The 14,329-nt window shown below is 43.7% G+C and overlaps 1 protein-coding gene across 2 annotated transcripts in view; it reads right to left on the bottom strand.

Moving 5' to 3' along the window:
• Positions 1–1,220, bottom strand: part of LOC118703220 (neuronal regeneration related protein) — a 28,064-nt gene extending 26,844 nt beyond the window's left edge. Inside the window, exons 1-2 of one of the 2 annotated variants that reach the window (XM_045571840.1) lie at positions 997–1,220; positions 745–788 (exon numbers count right to left, since the gene is read on the bottom strand). The gene's annotated coding sequence lies outside the window, so the exon portion shown is untranslated. Of the gene's footprint in view, positions 1–744; positions 846–996 lie in introns of those variants that run through there. The other variant, XM_036409966.2, reaches the window with a different exon arrangement.
• Between the last annotated feature and the right edge of the window lie 13,109 nt (positions 1,221–14,329).

A 14,329-nucleotide genomic window follows, 5' to 3' on the forward strand; every position in this document is an offset into this window, starting at 1 on the left:
AACGTAAGTTAGGACAAAAATTAAGATGAATGGAGAAACTAAAAGTTCTCCAAAAGGGTATCATAAGCTCTCAGAGTTCTCCTATGTTACCATATCTACATATAAGTGCAAATCCAGATTATTATCATTATCAACCAAAATGCAGTGATCTATTCTTAAGCCGCCCCTTCCCCCCCCCCCCCCCCCCCAAAGTTCAACTGCTTTAAAAGAAAATGCAGGAAAAGGGTGCCGGAAGACTGAATGCCTCCAAAGACCCTTGGCGGCAACAGCAGCGCTGGAAGAGTGATAAAGTGTAAAGATGGAAGACACAAATTCGTGGAATAAAAGGGGGCGGGGGCGCATGCCGCAAAGTGCATTCGATGCAAAGAAACAAAAAAACAGTTCCCAACCATCCACTCTGAGCTTTATGAGCGAGAGGAACAAAAATTAACCGCACCAAACAAACAAAAGATTAAAACGTTAAAACAAACAAAGCCCGCCCCTTCCCCAAAGAATTCTCTCTTGTGCTTTTTTTTAAAGCCCAATGTAAATTTCAGTCTTGATGCAGCAGGTCCAAAAAATAAAATAAAATAAAATACCAGAATTTCTGCAAGGTACATGCTTCAGCAGCTCTAAAAATGTAGAGGGAAGAAGCAGCATGAACTCTGCAGGGTTGAAGGGTCCGGGCTAAGAGTCTAAAAGGCAAGCAATGGACACAAAAGAGAAAGCAGCGCTCCCGGCCGGCGATGGGAACGGCGGATACTTACAGACAAAAGCCCCGCTCCCTGTGCACGCTCTCCTCTCTACACCTGAAACACAAATGTGGATGAAAAAGGGCATCATGCTAGAAAGACAGCTGGGGGAGGGGAGAGGAGGGCAGGGGGAGGGGAGAGGAGGGGAAGGGAAGGGGGGGAGGAAAAGCGGGGAGGAGTGGGCAGGGGAAACAAAACCCAAACCCGGCTCCACTCCCAAGAAGTGCAGCCCTGGACAAAGAGAAGGAGGGGAAGGTCTCCCTGCCTCGTGCTCTGCCTTCTAGAGAGTGTGTGTCTCTAAGAGTCTCTCTCGCCCTCCCCGGCTCCGCGGCCGGTGTGCTCGTGAACAATGAGCTAATTCTGATGGGGCTGGCGCGGCGCCAGCGCCCCAGCCTCGCAGCCGCTGTGCTGCCGCGGCGGCGGCGGCGGAGCAGACTGCTTACTCGGCAGGAATCGGCCGCTCGGGGCCCCGTCGGCGGGCGGCCAACGTGCGCGCACCCGGCCCGCACCCCGCCCGCACCCCGCGCCCCGGGCCCCGGGCCCCGCGCGCCCCGCGCGCCCTCCACTGCGCCGGGCGGCCCGGGGACAAAGGGGCCTCCGCCGGGCGGGCCGCCCGCCCCGCCCCCAGCAGGGCGCACACCCACCCGGCAGCCCGGCCTCCCCGCCCCCCGCGGGCTCCTCCGCCTCGACGTGCGGTGGCTTTTCAGACAAATAAGGAGGCGGAGGCGATGGGGGAGGCGGTTTGGGGGCGCGCCAGGCGAGAAGGCGGCCAGGGCGCTGCACGGCCCGGCGAGCTGCCAGGGCGGCGGGGGGGCGCGGCCGGCGCTGTAATCATAAACCCGCGGCAGAGGGCATCTGAGGGAAAGGGGACGGCGGCGGCCGCCTCCCCGGGGCGAGCCCGTCCCGAGCGGAGCAGGAAATGGTGCCGATGGTGCACACAGACACACAGAGCCCCTGGGGTCCCCACCGGGACGCGCCCCCGCCCGCGGGGAAGCCCGGCTGCCCCACGCCCGGCCCAGAGGCCCCAGGCTGCGCGCGCACACTCGGGCACACGGGGGCACACACACTGGCACATACACTGGGCGCGCTCCTGCACAAGCTGCAAGAGCTGAGATGGGTGTGATCAGCCCAACACTCTTCCCCTGTGATTCCTTCTTCCCTGAACGATTTAGCATGTTCTCCATTCCCTGCCCCACTGAGAAAGTACTTTTTAAAATCAGGATTTTTTTAAAAAGTCATCTTTCGTATTTAAAACATCTTTCTTTCATAGTCACGTGATAGTTCAAAATTTTGCTATAAACTGCCAACAAAACGGGATATTTTATAGTATCGGATGTTAGAGAGGAAGATTATTTTCTAATTAAATCGCTTTGCCAATAAAAAAAATATATATGAAGGATCATACTGTCTTCTAAATTTGACATCCACATTTTACATCTAATCACTAAAAGCTATGTTTTCTATTATAACAGTCAAAAGAAAAGGGGCAGGGGAAGAGAATTTACAAAAACATGTTTATAAAATATCTTCTTTTTAGATTTTAGTATTTTGGGGGGGGGGCACAGAAATAGCATATCTTAAAAAAGCAATATTTTACACTCTTTAGTAAAGAGTAAATTCTCTAAGACTGTCTCCTTTCACACTATGAAAGCCACTGCAGTAGCAAATGTGTACTAGTCTGCTAGTGGGTATTATGTTTAAGGGGCCCACTAGGAGCTTCCCTGAATTAATCTAAAACAAGTCACCCCTCTTTCCTCCCCCCTCCCCCAAGCCATTGCTGAGAACAAAGGGAAGACATAAAACTTAAAGTTCCCTAATGCCTTCTGGGAGCCAGAGTTCACCTGCAGGAAAATGATGAAGGAAGGTCTGGATGGTGAGTAGGGTGGTGGAAGAGGGCAGACGCCTTGAGCTGCTTCTGCAAGTCTGAAGTCCTAGCAAGGGGTCAGGGGCACCTCAATATTGAGATCTTCGTCATTTGTCTCAGTTGGGCTTGAAAAGAAACCCACAAGGGCACTGCCACATGGACCAAAAATCGATCCCAAGAGGTTATAGTCAAAAGTTGCTTCTTCAATAAAACACACACACACACACACACACACACACACACACACACACATGAACTTCAGTGTTTATGTAAAAGTTACCTAACCTAAAATGTCCTTTCAAAATGGAAATTTTGGATTTATTATATGTTGATACTTCTTCATTGTAACCAAAGACATTTAGATGACATGGATTTTTAAAAATGTTTTTATTGATTTCAGAGAGAAGATGGAAGAAGGGGAGATAGAAACATCAGTGATGAGGGAGAATCATCTATCCACTGCCTCCTGCACACTCCCTTCTGGGGATCAGTCCTGCAACCTGGGCATGTACCCTGACCACGAATCAAACCATGACCTCCTGGGGTCAGAATCACAATCTATTTACAACTGTGTTCCAAAAAAACAGCTACAATCCAACTACCCAATAAACATACTCAAACATACTCGAGTCTTTCTACCTGTAGGAGACTGTGCTAACTGCTAGGGGCATAAAGGAATTCACACCATGTCACCTCACTTAGGAACTGTAGCATTTACTACCTCACAGTGCTCCAGGCTATCATGCTCTGCCCCCTCCCATCCACTCTGAGGTTGTATGGGATACCCACTCTCCCAAACACCTTTCTAATAATAGTACCTGCTGCTCCATAGCAGGATAAAGATCACACTTAGCCTTCCACCCAGAACTCACCACAAGGTGACCAAAATTTAACCCTCTAGCTTTATCATCCATCTCTTTAATCTTTCCCCCAATCGTGGAATAGCATCCTTCACTTCAATCTGATTAATTACTTAGGGCATATGTTCGTGCCTAGACCATAAACAGTCAGGAAGCAAAGTCACGGAAACACTAACTTAAACCAGCCTCAACCTCAGCACGATAGATGTTTTGGGCTGGAAGAATCGTTCTTGGTTGGGGCTAAGGGATGGGGTGGGAAGAATGTGGAGGAGGAAGGGGGCTGTCCTGTTCATTGTAGCATGTTTAGCAGCATCTCTGGCCTCTACCAATTGCATGTCAGTAATAAATCCCAGTTGTGACAACCAAATATGTGTCCAGACAACTCACCTGTGGTTCAGAACCACCGGCTTAAACAATCAGATCCATTTCTTGAGATGGGAAAGAGGTGACCTCCCTTGAGATATGTGGACTGAATGCAGGAGAGACAGAAACCTGAATAAAAGCAATCCAACTACCCAATAAACATACTCTTTTTCCCTTCTTATGAAAAAGGGGAAAAGAAGTAGGCAATATCCTTATCTTAATGGAATTTATAATCTGAAATACACGTATGGGAGACAGCCAAAGGCAAAGCGATGGTGCAATGTGGTCAGGTCAATGGCAGAGCTCTGCATGGGTACACTGTGAGCATCGAGGCTCCTTTCTAAATGAGACAGGTGTTCAATGAAAGTTCCCTAAAAGGGGTGATGCTTAAACTAAATTTGTGGATAATGAATAAAAGTCAGAAAATTGAAGAAAATGAGAAAGAGACATTCTAGGCAGAGGCAGGGACAGATCATGAGCTAAGAAATTGGACCAAAGAACCCTGGGCCAGAACATGACCCTTGTCTTCTGTCCCTGACATGTGTACTATGGTCCACCAGAAGATGTGGTCAAAATGAAAGGATGTTCAGTAGATACAGGCTTTTCCTTCAAACTTCCTTAGATACTTCATTCTCAAATGCATCTTCATATATCCAACTGCATCTCAAATATCTATCCCACAATTTTGTTTATTATCAGTCCATGTCATTGGAGTTAAAACAAATTCCGTGAGTTTGAGTTCCAGGTGAAAGGCTGCATATTAGCGTGGTTACAGCCATGTCTATGTGACCCTGGAGAAGTCAGTTAACCTTTTAGTCTCAGTGTCTTCGTTTTTCAAGTGAGCTTTGTACCACAGTATTAGAGTGTTGCATTATGTAAAATTGTGTATAGTGTTTGGCATTTTAGTTAGTGTTACATAGAAGGTAGCACTAGGTATTATAGGTACGTGCTAAAATAAAACCTATATGATATGCCCCGGCCTCTCATGCTAGCCTCATCTTTAGTCCCTCTCTGGTCAGCCTGAATGATGTGCAGCTTTCCACTGAGTCACTCTGAGGCATGGCTCTTGGGCCTTTTCACTTGCTATTCCTTTCCCCTTCTTCAGTGTGTTAACTTCTGTTCATTCTTCATAAGTTTAGGTTGTGCATCACCTTCTTCAGCCAGATTATTAAGAGGCTTTTACAGTAATCCAGGTGAGTAATTAAAAATGGCCCAAGTTAAGCTAGAGACTATGGGATAGGAGAAGAGGGAAGGAGTACAGTTACAGCAGGAAGGCAGAATTGCAGAACTCACTAGGACCTTGATAGAGTCCTGGAGATTAGCAGGAGAGGAGTTCAAGATGATCCCAGGTTCCGGGCTTTGTGACTGCTTCAATGATGTTGGTCTTTCCCAAAACAGAAACATACAGGAATAACAGTGGATTTGGGAGAAGGGGGTGATAATTAGTTTAGTTTTGTATCTGTTGAGTGTAGAACTCACATATTCAGTATTTCCATAGCGAACCTTAGGTAATTTTCTTATCACCATCTCTCTTTTCCTCTTGCTTTCTTTCTGTGATGGGCTGGATTGTATCTCCTCCAAAATTCATATGTTGAGGTCCTAACCCTCAGTACCTCAGAGTGTGACTGTACTTGGATATAGGACCTTTAAAGAAGTAAGTAATGTCAAATGAGGTCATGAGGGTGGGCCCTCATCTCATATGTCCCAATCAAAATAGACAATTAGGACACAGGCACACACAGAGGGAAGGCCAAGTGAGGACACCGGGAGAGGATGGCCATTTATCGGCCAAGCCAAGAAGCCTCAAAAGACACCAACTCTGATCTCCAGAATTGTAAGAAAATAAATTTTTGTCATTTGAACTTCCTAGTCTGTGGTATTTTGTTATGGCAGCCCTAGCAAACTAATACACCTCTCTTATACAAACCATTCAGAAGACAAAGAATTTGTAATATTTTTGTTGGCTATGGGTTTTAGGATGTTGTAAAGCGGAAAGTCCAAGAAAGAGCCTGAAGCTAAAGAACTAATATGTCCACCAAGGGAAAGGCTTTGTCCAAAACCAGAAAGTCACATTTAATAGGTGGATGAAAGTTGTACTGCAGCCCATGAAGGCTCAACTGAAATCCATGGTTCGCCATTCTCAGAACAGCGTTCCAAAACACATAAGGAAACCTATTTACAATCGACACTGTCCCCTCGCAAGTTTCCAGCTGTATTTACACAGCTGCTGAAGGCAGCACGGATGAGAAGGATTCTCCACCTCACCACTGAGAAACCCACACTGAGAACAGGTTCAGGAAAGCGCCTTCATGCTTGAGAATTCTGTTAAATCTCACAGAAGAACACAAAAAGGCGAGAACTGAGCCATTGATGTTGGGGACATTGGCAATGAAAGGAGGAAAAATTGCTGCAAATTTAGTAAAGTGTGAAATCTGAATGTGAAAGAGAATATAGGATGACTTGGAACCTATGACACTACAAAACATATAGAAACTTTTTGAAAATTATGGTATCCTTAATGTTGTGTTTTGTCCAACATCTGGAAATAATTGAAAATCCCTGGAAAAGCCAAGTTAGCTCTCTTGAGGTGAAGAACAAGCTGGCTGCTACTTGAGCAAAGAGAAAACAAAGAGATAAATGGAAGGAATGTCTCAAAAGAAGGTTTACCCAGATTATCCTACCACGCAAAACAGACCATATGAAACACATTTAAAATTAGCCTTCTGCTTACCTCAAAACTTATCTCAAATGGTGATATAAAACTTTAAAAATAATACTGGTGGTGAATGCTGTTCCAAAAAAATGAAAGAAAATTATTTTAAAATCCCAGTGTGTGCAAGTCTCTGTGTTAGCTAATTAGCCTTAAAAAAGAATGGTTTCTTGCCTCCCCCATTGGAAATTCAGAATTTTAAAATTGATTAATTAATGGATATTCTCCACAACACTGGGGAAATGCAAAAATATGTTCTAAGAAGCTGACAAAATATATATTATTCTGCTATATGAAGGTAGTGCTTGTCTTATCACTTATGAGTGTGTAGAATAACAAAGAAAGGTCTCTGAATTTAAATACCCCTTAATACTGTATCGTGGTTAAAATAAAATTCTATGCATACTCAATCTAATTTTGCAATTAATTCAAGAATCCTGACAGAAGAGCACAGTTCTGTCCCATTACAGTGGGATTTGTCTTCCTCAGACTCTAAGGTTCAGCAGATGCTGAAATATCCAGGGTTATAGTCTGGGGTACCTTCATGTAGGCATGTTCCTCACCTGACCACTTGGTGGACAGTAGAGACGGAAGAAGGCTGACCCAAGAGAGAAACTAGGTAGAAGACAGAAGACTCTGCCTTTAGAACAAGATTCTTCCTTTCGGAAGTTGGGGGCAATTTACCGCCTCTCTTTGTGAAGCTACTCAAGAAGGTAAACTTCAGATGGAAATGGCATGGATCCCTGGAATTCATAGAAACACACATGAAAGAATAATAAAGACGTGTGGGTTTAACAATAATAATAATTTCACACCTCTTTGTTGTATTTTTTTAAACTTGTAATATATATATATTTAATCATTAGCCACAAGAATCAGATGATGAAATAGAGTCAGTTAGGATCACACTAATTGTACTAGCTAAACAAACCATCATCCTTTCTACCAAAAGCCCCAAATTTCTCAGAAAATAGCATTTGAAACAGCATTTCCCATGTGTATCAATTCTGTGACATCAGTATCTTTATCTCACAGATAAAAAACTGAGGTGGAGTGAGGTTAAGCCATCTAATTATCTAACACAATGTAAACAGTGGAGCTGGGACTTGAACCTAGGAAGTCTGAGTCCAGAATCCAGGCTCTTATTCACCAGACTCTTGTACCTTTCCTTTTGTGCCTTGAGGCCTAGAAATATCCAGATCCAATGGACACTAGCTAGTCCTTTACTCCTTGACTTCCTTTAATTTCTTGGCCTTACTAACAGGCTTCTTCCACTTTTTCAGACTCATCTTCCGTCTTATACTCTATAAATTCTGGAAATTTATAGGAATGAAATCGTTTTTCAGACAAAACAATTTGTAAAAATGGTAACTGAACTATCCCGAAAACAGCTTGTGATTTTTTGAGACGATTAACTTATGGTTTTGAATGGCACCATGTGCCAATCATTCCACTAAATACTGATAATGACATATTGTCAGAAAACAACACTGAAAAAAGAAGGTTCAATTCCCACCCTCCCCCCCACACACACACACATTCATTTACATATCTATCATTACTGTTCCTTTTAAAGGTGCACAGATATCATAACTTCAGGTTTATCTTGGTTTTGGTTGGTATTGTACATAGACCTGACATTGTAAATTAAACACCTTGCTGGAGTTAAAAAATGTGTTTAACCATTTTTTAAACAGTATGAAGTTTTATTTTTTTGGTCCTCAAAGGCATCATAATGTAACAGTGAGAATTTGACTCTGTGATTAGGAAGATCCTTATGGGTCTTAGGACTTCTCTGACAATTCTGAGAATGAGCACTTTAAGACACTGAAATCAGGACGGTTTCAAGGAAAGTTGCCAGGTTTCCATTTGCATAGATTTGCTTCATTTTACACCAAAAGGTCAGTCAGTGCCTTAAAGCATCCAGCTGTAATCCTTAACTAGGCCCTGAAGAGTTGAAAATGAAAGCCTCAGCCGTTCATTAGAGAGAAAAACCTTAGGGTTCAACAATCAATAACACAAGGGTGGTGAGGGTGGTGCAAGGTGGTTCTCTATTATCCATCTCAAGCTGCCTCCCACATACTGAGCCCACCCAGAGATGCACATCTGAAACCTCTTTTCTTAGGTCTCCCTTCCCCAGAGCTTTGCCACTTCCTCTCTTCCTCTTCTTCCCCCAGAGTTTTGTTGCTTCCTCCTTACAACCTTTTGTTCAAATCAGAGGTCCATTGAGGTCTCCTCCATGGAGGTTGGTGTACTTCTAATGCTGGTGGGAGAGAAGGGCCAAAGGCCCAGGAAATGGGTAATTGCTCTCTTCCTAAAAGTGCTGGACAAGGAAGAAAATTTCCTTTGTTATAAATTACTAGAGGCCCAGTGCCTGAATTTGGTGGCCTTCAGAGATTAGGCCCCAGCTTGCACCCCTAGCCTCACAGCCGCGCAGCCCCACCTGGCATCCCGCCTTGGCCTGGCGCTGCCCCCTTATCTGTTCCACCATCCTGCCGCGGACCTGCTTGCGATGGGGCCCATTGGGGCCAGCAGCGCCTCCATTGCCACCCACTGCCAGTGCCACACTGCTGACGTCCGCCATGTTCTTCACCACACCCTGGTAGTCAGCACACATTGCAGCAAGCGGTCGAATGACTGCTGAAGGGACAATTTGCTTATTAGGCTTTTATTATATAGGATAGGAGTGCTAATTCTTCATTGGTTGCTAAATTCAGGAACTTCTTGGTTTCTTCTGTCAACAAATCTAGTTTTAACAGTTTTGCAGTTTTACGTGTCCTGAATTATTTTGTCTACTTTTTGTAAGCTGCAATTTACTTTAACATCTCCCCCCACACCAGGGATTTAAGGACACACATAACAAAACCTCAATCAGTGATATATAAACACATCCCCATCCTCAGGAATCCAAGCAGTCAAGAATTTTAATACTTCAGCTTGAAGTAGGCTAAACCTGAGGTTAGGTGGAATTGTGTTTTTGTAACATATATAAAGAAAGATTTATGAGATAGATTAATGAGATAAACAAGATTTAAGCTTTTCAAAGTCTAGCTTTATGTTTTAAAGTCTAGCTTCGGCACATTTTCAGCAATTTTCACAATATGTGCTGCAGATGAGAAAAAAAAGGAACTTATATATTAAAGTCGTCCCTGAAAGACCTATGTTCAGAAGTAGTTCACTGGCAACTCCATTGGTGGCTTTTCAAGATAAAAATAGCAGAAACTGGTCTCCAACACAGACCCATTAACCTTTGTCTAAATGTCCCCTTGGCATATCCCTACCATAATGGCCCGCAGGCATCATAAAGTCACCTTATCCTAAACTAGAGTTATCATCTCCCTTGGAAGTTTGGGAATATCCTCTGTCCTCTGTTTATGCCAATGGTCATACTTCCAGGTACTCACTCACACAATGTTAATCCTATATCCTAAACAGGGTCCTACAAGCCTCAGGTCAAGCACTCCTCCTGTGTGAAGCTTCCCTGACAGCCCTAGTTCTCCTATGGCACCATTCATTTGATCCAATAAATATTTATTGAGCATCTACTTAGTAAGTTCAAGACTAAGTGCTAAGTACTGGAGATAGAGCAGTGAGCAAGATAGACTTAGGTACTTTACTAATGGAACTTAATTCTACAATTACAATAACAAATCCAAGATATAAGTAAATTAGTGAGTAATGTATTTTCAAGTAAATAAAAATGTTTTTAGAAAGTGATGTGGCAAAGAACGACTGGGGACAGGGTGAGGGGAGAAGTATTCCTCCAGGGCCTCTTTGAATTGATACTTAAGTGAAGACATGAAGAGTGAGACGGAGGCAGCAGTTGGAAGACCTGGGGAATAGGCATTTCTATTAGAAGGGATTAAGTAATGTTATCCTGTTACTAATGGTTGCTGCTGTTTTAGTTTTTATTAGATAGTAGATAATGATATTTAGATGATCCATTTTACGATCCATATTTATCTGTATTCAACTAAAGTCAACATAATATTGATAGGTTCAGAAGTTTACTACATGTAAACTCTTTCAATTATTAAGTACTAGAGGCCTAGTGTATGAAATTCCTGCACAGGGGAGGGAGGAAGGGTTTCCCTCAGCCCAGCCTGCACCCCCTCCAATCTGGGATCCCTCTAAGGATGTCAGATTGCCCATTGGATAGGGCCTAAACAGGCAGTCGGACATCCCTCTCACAATCCAGGACTGCTGGCTCTCAACTGCTCACCTGCCTGACTTCCTGATTGCCCCTAACTGCTTCTACCTGCCAGCCTGATCACCCCCTAACCATTCCCATGCCAACCTGATTGATGTCTAACTGCTCCCCTGCCAGCCTGTTTGCCCCCAACTTCCCTTCTCTGTCGACCTGGTCACCCCTAACTGCCCTCCCCTGCAAGGTTGATTGCCCCCAACTACCCTCCCTTGCAGTCCTGGCCCCTCTCAACTACCCTCCCTTGCAGGCCTTGTGCCTCCCAACTGCCCTCCCTTGCTGGCCATCTTGTGGTGGCCATCTTGTGTCCACATGGGGGCAGTCATCTTTGAATGGGGGCAGCCATCTTGTGTGTTGGAGTGATGGTCAATCTGCATATTACTCTTTTATTAGATAGGTTAGAGGGCTGGTGCATGGGTGAGGGCCAGCTGGTTTGCCCTGAAGGGTGTCCCAGATCAGGGTGGGGGTTCCCTTGGGGCTTAGGGCGGCCTGGGAAAGGGGCCTGTGGCGGATTTGCAGGCCAGCCATGCCCCCCAGTGACCCAAGTGTCTGGAATTTATCTTCCATAATTGAAACTTTGTAGCCTTGAACAGATCCAAGTCTCCTGCTCGCTCTGTGGCTGCCGCCATTTCTGTTGGAACTTATGTATCTTCTATTGTATAATTGAAATTTTGTACCCTTGAGTGGAGGCCTAGGCTGGCAAGGGCAGGTGGAAAGTTTGGCTTCCTCCATTGCCAGAGAAACCCAAGCCTCCCTCCTGCTCTCTGTGGTCGCAGCCATCTTGGTTGGGGTTAATTTGCATACTCCCTCTGATTGGCTGCTGGACGTGGCTGGTAGGTGTAGCAGAGTGATGGTTAATTTGCATGTCACTCTTTTATTAGATAGAATATTCATACAGCATCTACAAGACAATAAAGTATGCAAGTTACAGTACATATAACTTTCATTCTGCTTTCTGAGTCTTTACCCATTAAAAAAAACCCCACATTTTAAAGAAAATACTATGTACCCAGCACAGTATGTACTATATTCTTAGATTACAGATGAATCCTTTGCTACAGGAAGGTACAATATAGGGGTGAGACAGAATTATAAGCATATAAAAAACCTAGTAAATACCTATTTCTCTAAAACAAATACAATAAACAGTTTTATAGGTTATTAATTAATGCTTGGCCCTTGCCAAAAAAAATGATATAGTGCTTTTATTTTATTCAAACCAAAATGTGGGAGCAAATTTCTGTGCTCAAGAAATTTGGAGATGCTTATTTATTCCACAGAGAATATTTAACCATGAGGATTTGTCTTTAGTGAAACTTGTAGGGAAAGGGTGAGAATCTATGTTTTTCAGTTGTCCAACAAAAATCAATAAGAATTTTTTTCTGGGTAGATTATGATTAAAATTCTCTTGCAAGACATCTCTGTGTTCTCTATCAAGAACACACCAGAACCAAAGTTAAGGTTTCAAATGATCTAAAATTTTTTTCTACCACACATTTCTTTGTTTAAAAATATATTGCTTTCTCTAAAGTGCCTACTATTCTTTTCTGTTTTCCTAAAAACCCTGGTGAATCCTAATTTGGCACTGTGTCATCACAGACTTTTATCTGTTTTGTCCCCAGAGTCCTGCATTGTATAGCAACCTTCAGGAGCTTTGGTCAACCCCAAAGGTGAGCTTCGACCAGAGACGCAGAACCCAGGCAGGCCCCTCACCCCAGGCTGCAGGGGAAAGGGGACAAAAAGCCCTGTATGTTTTTTCTACTCCCGTTTTCTAGGAGTTTATAAACCAGCTGACAAACTCTTGATTCAATATATATTCCCAGAATTTAGACCGAAGACTCAAAATGAAGAATTCTAAAAATATCATTCAACTGCATATCATTCAGCTCTCCTTAAATTACATGTCAGCATTGTGCTAGATGGTGGAGCGAGAGTGAGAGCAAGAGCAAGAGTGAAAGAAACATCAATGTCAGAGAGAAACACTGATCTGTTGTCTCCTGTGTGGCACTCCCACTGGGGACCAAACCCACAACCTGGGAAGGAGGAGGAGAAGGAGGAGGAGAAGATCAAAGGGAGAAAAGGAATAATATGGTAGGTAGATTAATGGCCCCCCAAAATGCCCATGTCCTATACCCACAACCTCTGAATACGTCACGTTACATGATAAAAGGAAATTCTCGGATGTAATTAAAGTTATAGACCTTAAGAGAGTAAGTTTATTCTGGATTATTTAGTTATGCCCATTGGATCCCATGGGCCTCTAAAAGCAGAGAATCTCTTCAAGCAGCAGCATGGAGGAGGGAGAGATGCCATGAAAAGGAGAATTCAGAGAGATTCAAAATGTAAGAGTGAATCAATGCTCTGTTGTGGGCTTGAAAATGGATGAGGCAATGAGATGGGCATGCAGGTGGCCTTAAGGAGCTGACAGCCAGCAAGGACACAGGGACTCAGCTCTGCAATCTCTAGGAACTGCATTCTGCCAACAACCTGAATGAGCTTAGAGGTGGATTCACCCCCAGAGACTCCAGAAAGCAGCCTGCTGACACCAGGTTTCTGTAGTGAGAGAGTCTGAGCAGGCATCCAGCTGGGCATGGTGGCCTGTGCGTCTAACTTGCAGAACTGTGAGATTAAAAAAATAGGGGCTGTTTTTAACTGCTAAATTTGTGGTAACTTGCTATGGCAGCAATAGAAAATTGTTGCAAATAAATGGTCCCTGGCTGCAGAGAATCTAATGGAAGGGACAATGAGTGAATGAGTGTCAGGTTATAACACTAGGATTTGAATGGGAGAGGTCAGTGGGTGAAGTGATATCTTCAGGAAGACTGATACTGATAGTTTTAAGCATTTCAGTAATATCACCATTTAGAATAATGCATTAGGTCCCTCTCCTCATTTTGAGGGCTACCTCTCATTTTACAAAATACTCTAAGTTGACCAAGAGTTTGGGAGCAGTGTGCGATGCCTGCCAATCTCTCTGTGACTTGTAGGCTGCCCTAGGGTAGTGTGAGGCGTTTGATTACTACATAGAAACATTTTTTCAAAGCTGAACAAATGTCCCTAACATAGAATCTTAATAAGAATGCAACTTGCCTTTTGCTATCTTGAAAAAATTGTTAAGGTAGCAGCCACACTCATGTTCTGTGTGTCTGCCAATCACTTTTTCATATGCAGGCTTCCTTTTGATTCTCTGGAGTGTGCATTAGGGCAAGAGCACTACTTTGTTGTTGTTGTTAATCCTCACCCAAGGATATTTTTTCCTCATTGGTGTTTTAGAGACAGTGGAAGGAAGGAAAGGAGGGAGAAACATTGATGTGAGGGAGACCCAAAGCAATGATTAATTGCCTTCTACACAAGGGGAAGGGGATCAAACTTGCAACCCAGGTACATGCCCTTGACCTGGAATCAAGCCCTCAATTTCTTGATGCGTGGGCTAACACTCTAACCACTGAACAACATCGGGCAAGATTATTTTAATAATCCAGAGAGTGCATTTAAGGTATAATTTATTTTTATTCATGAGTAATGATCAAGATGCATATTGTGGGTGGTATAGGAAAGGGCTTTGGAAATAATGCTTTAGAAATCTGATATAAACGA

The sequence above is a fragment of the Pipistrellus kuhlii genome, unplaced genomic scaffold (assembly GCF_014108245.1).
Source record: "Pipistrellus kuhlii isolate mPipKuh1 unplaced genomic scaffold, mPipKuh1.p scaffold_m20_p_4, whole genome shotgun sequence".
Taxonomy (NCBI): domain Eukaryota; kingdom Metazoa; phylum Chordata; class Mammalia; order Chiroptera; family Vespertilionidae; genus Pipistrellus; species Pipistrellus kuhlii.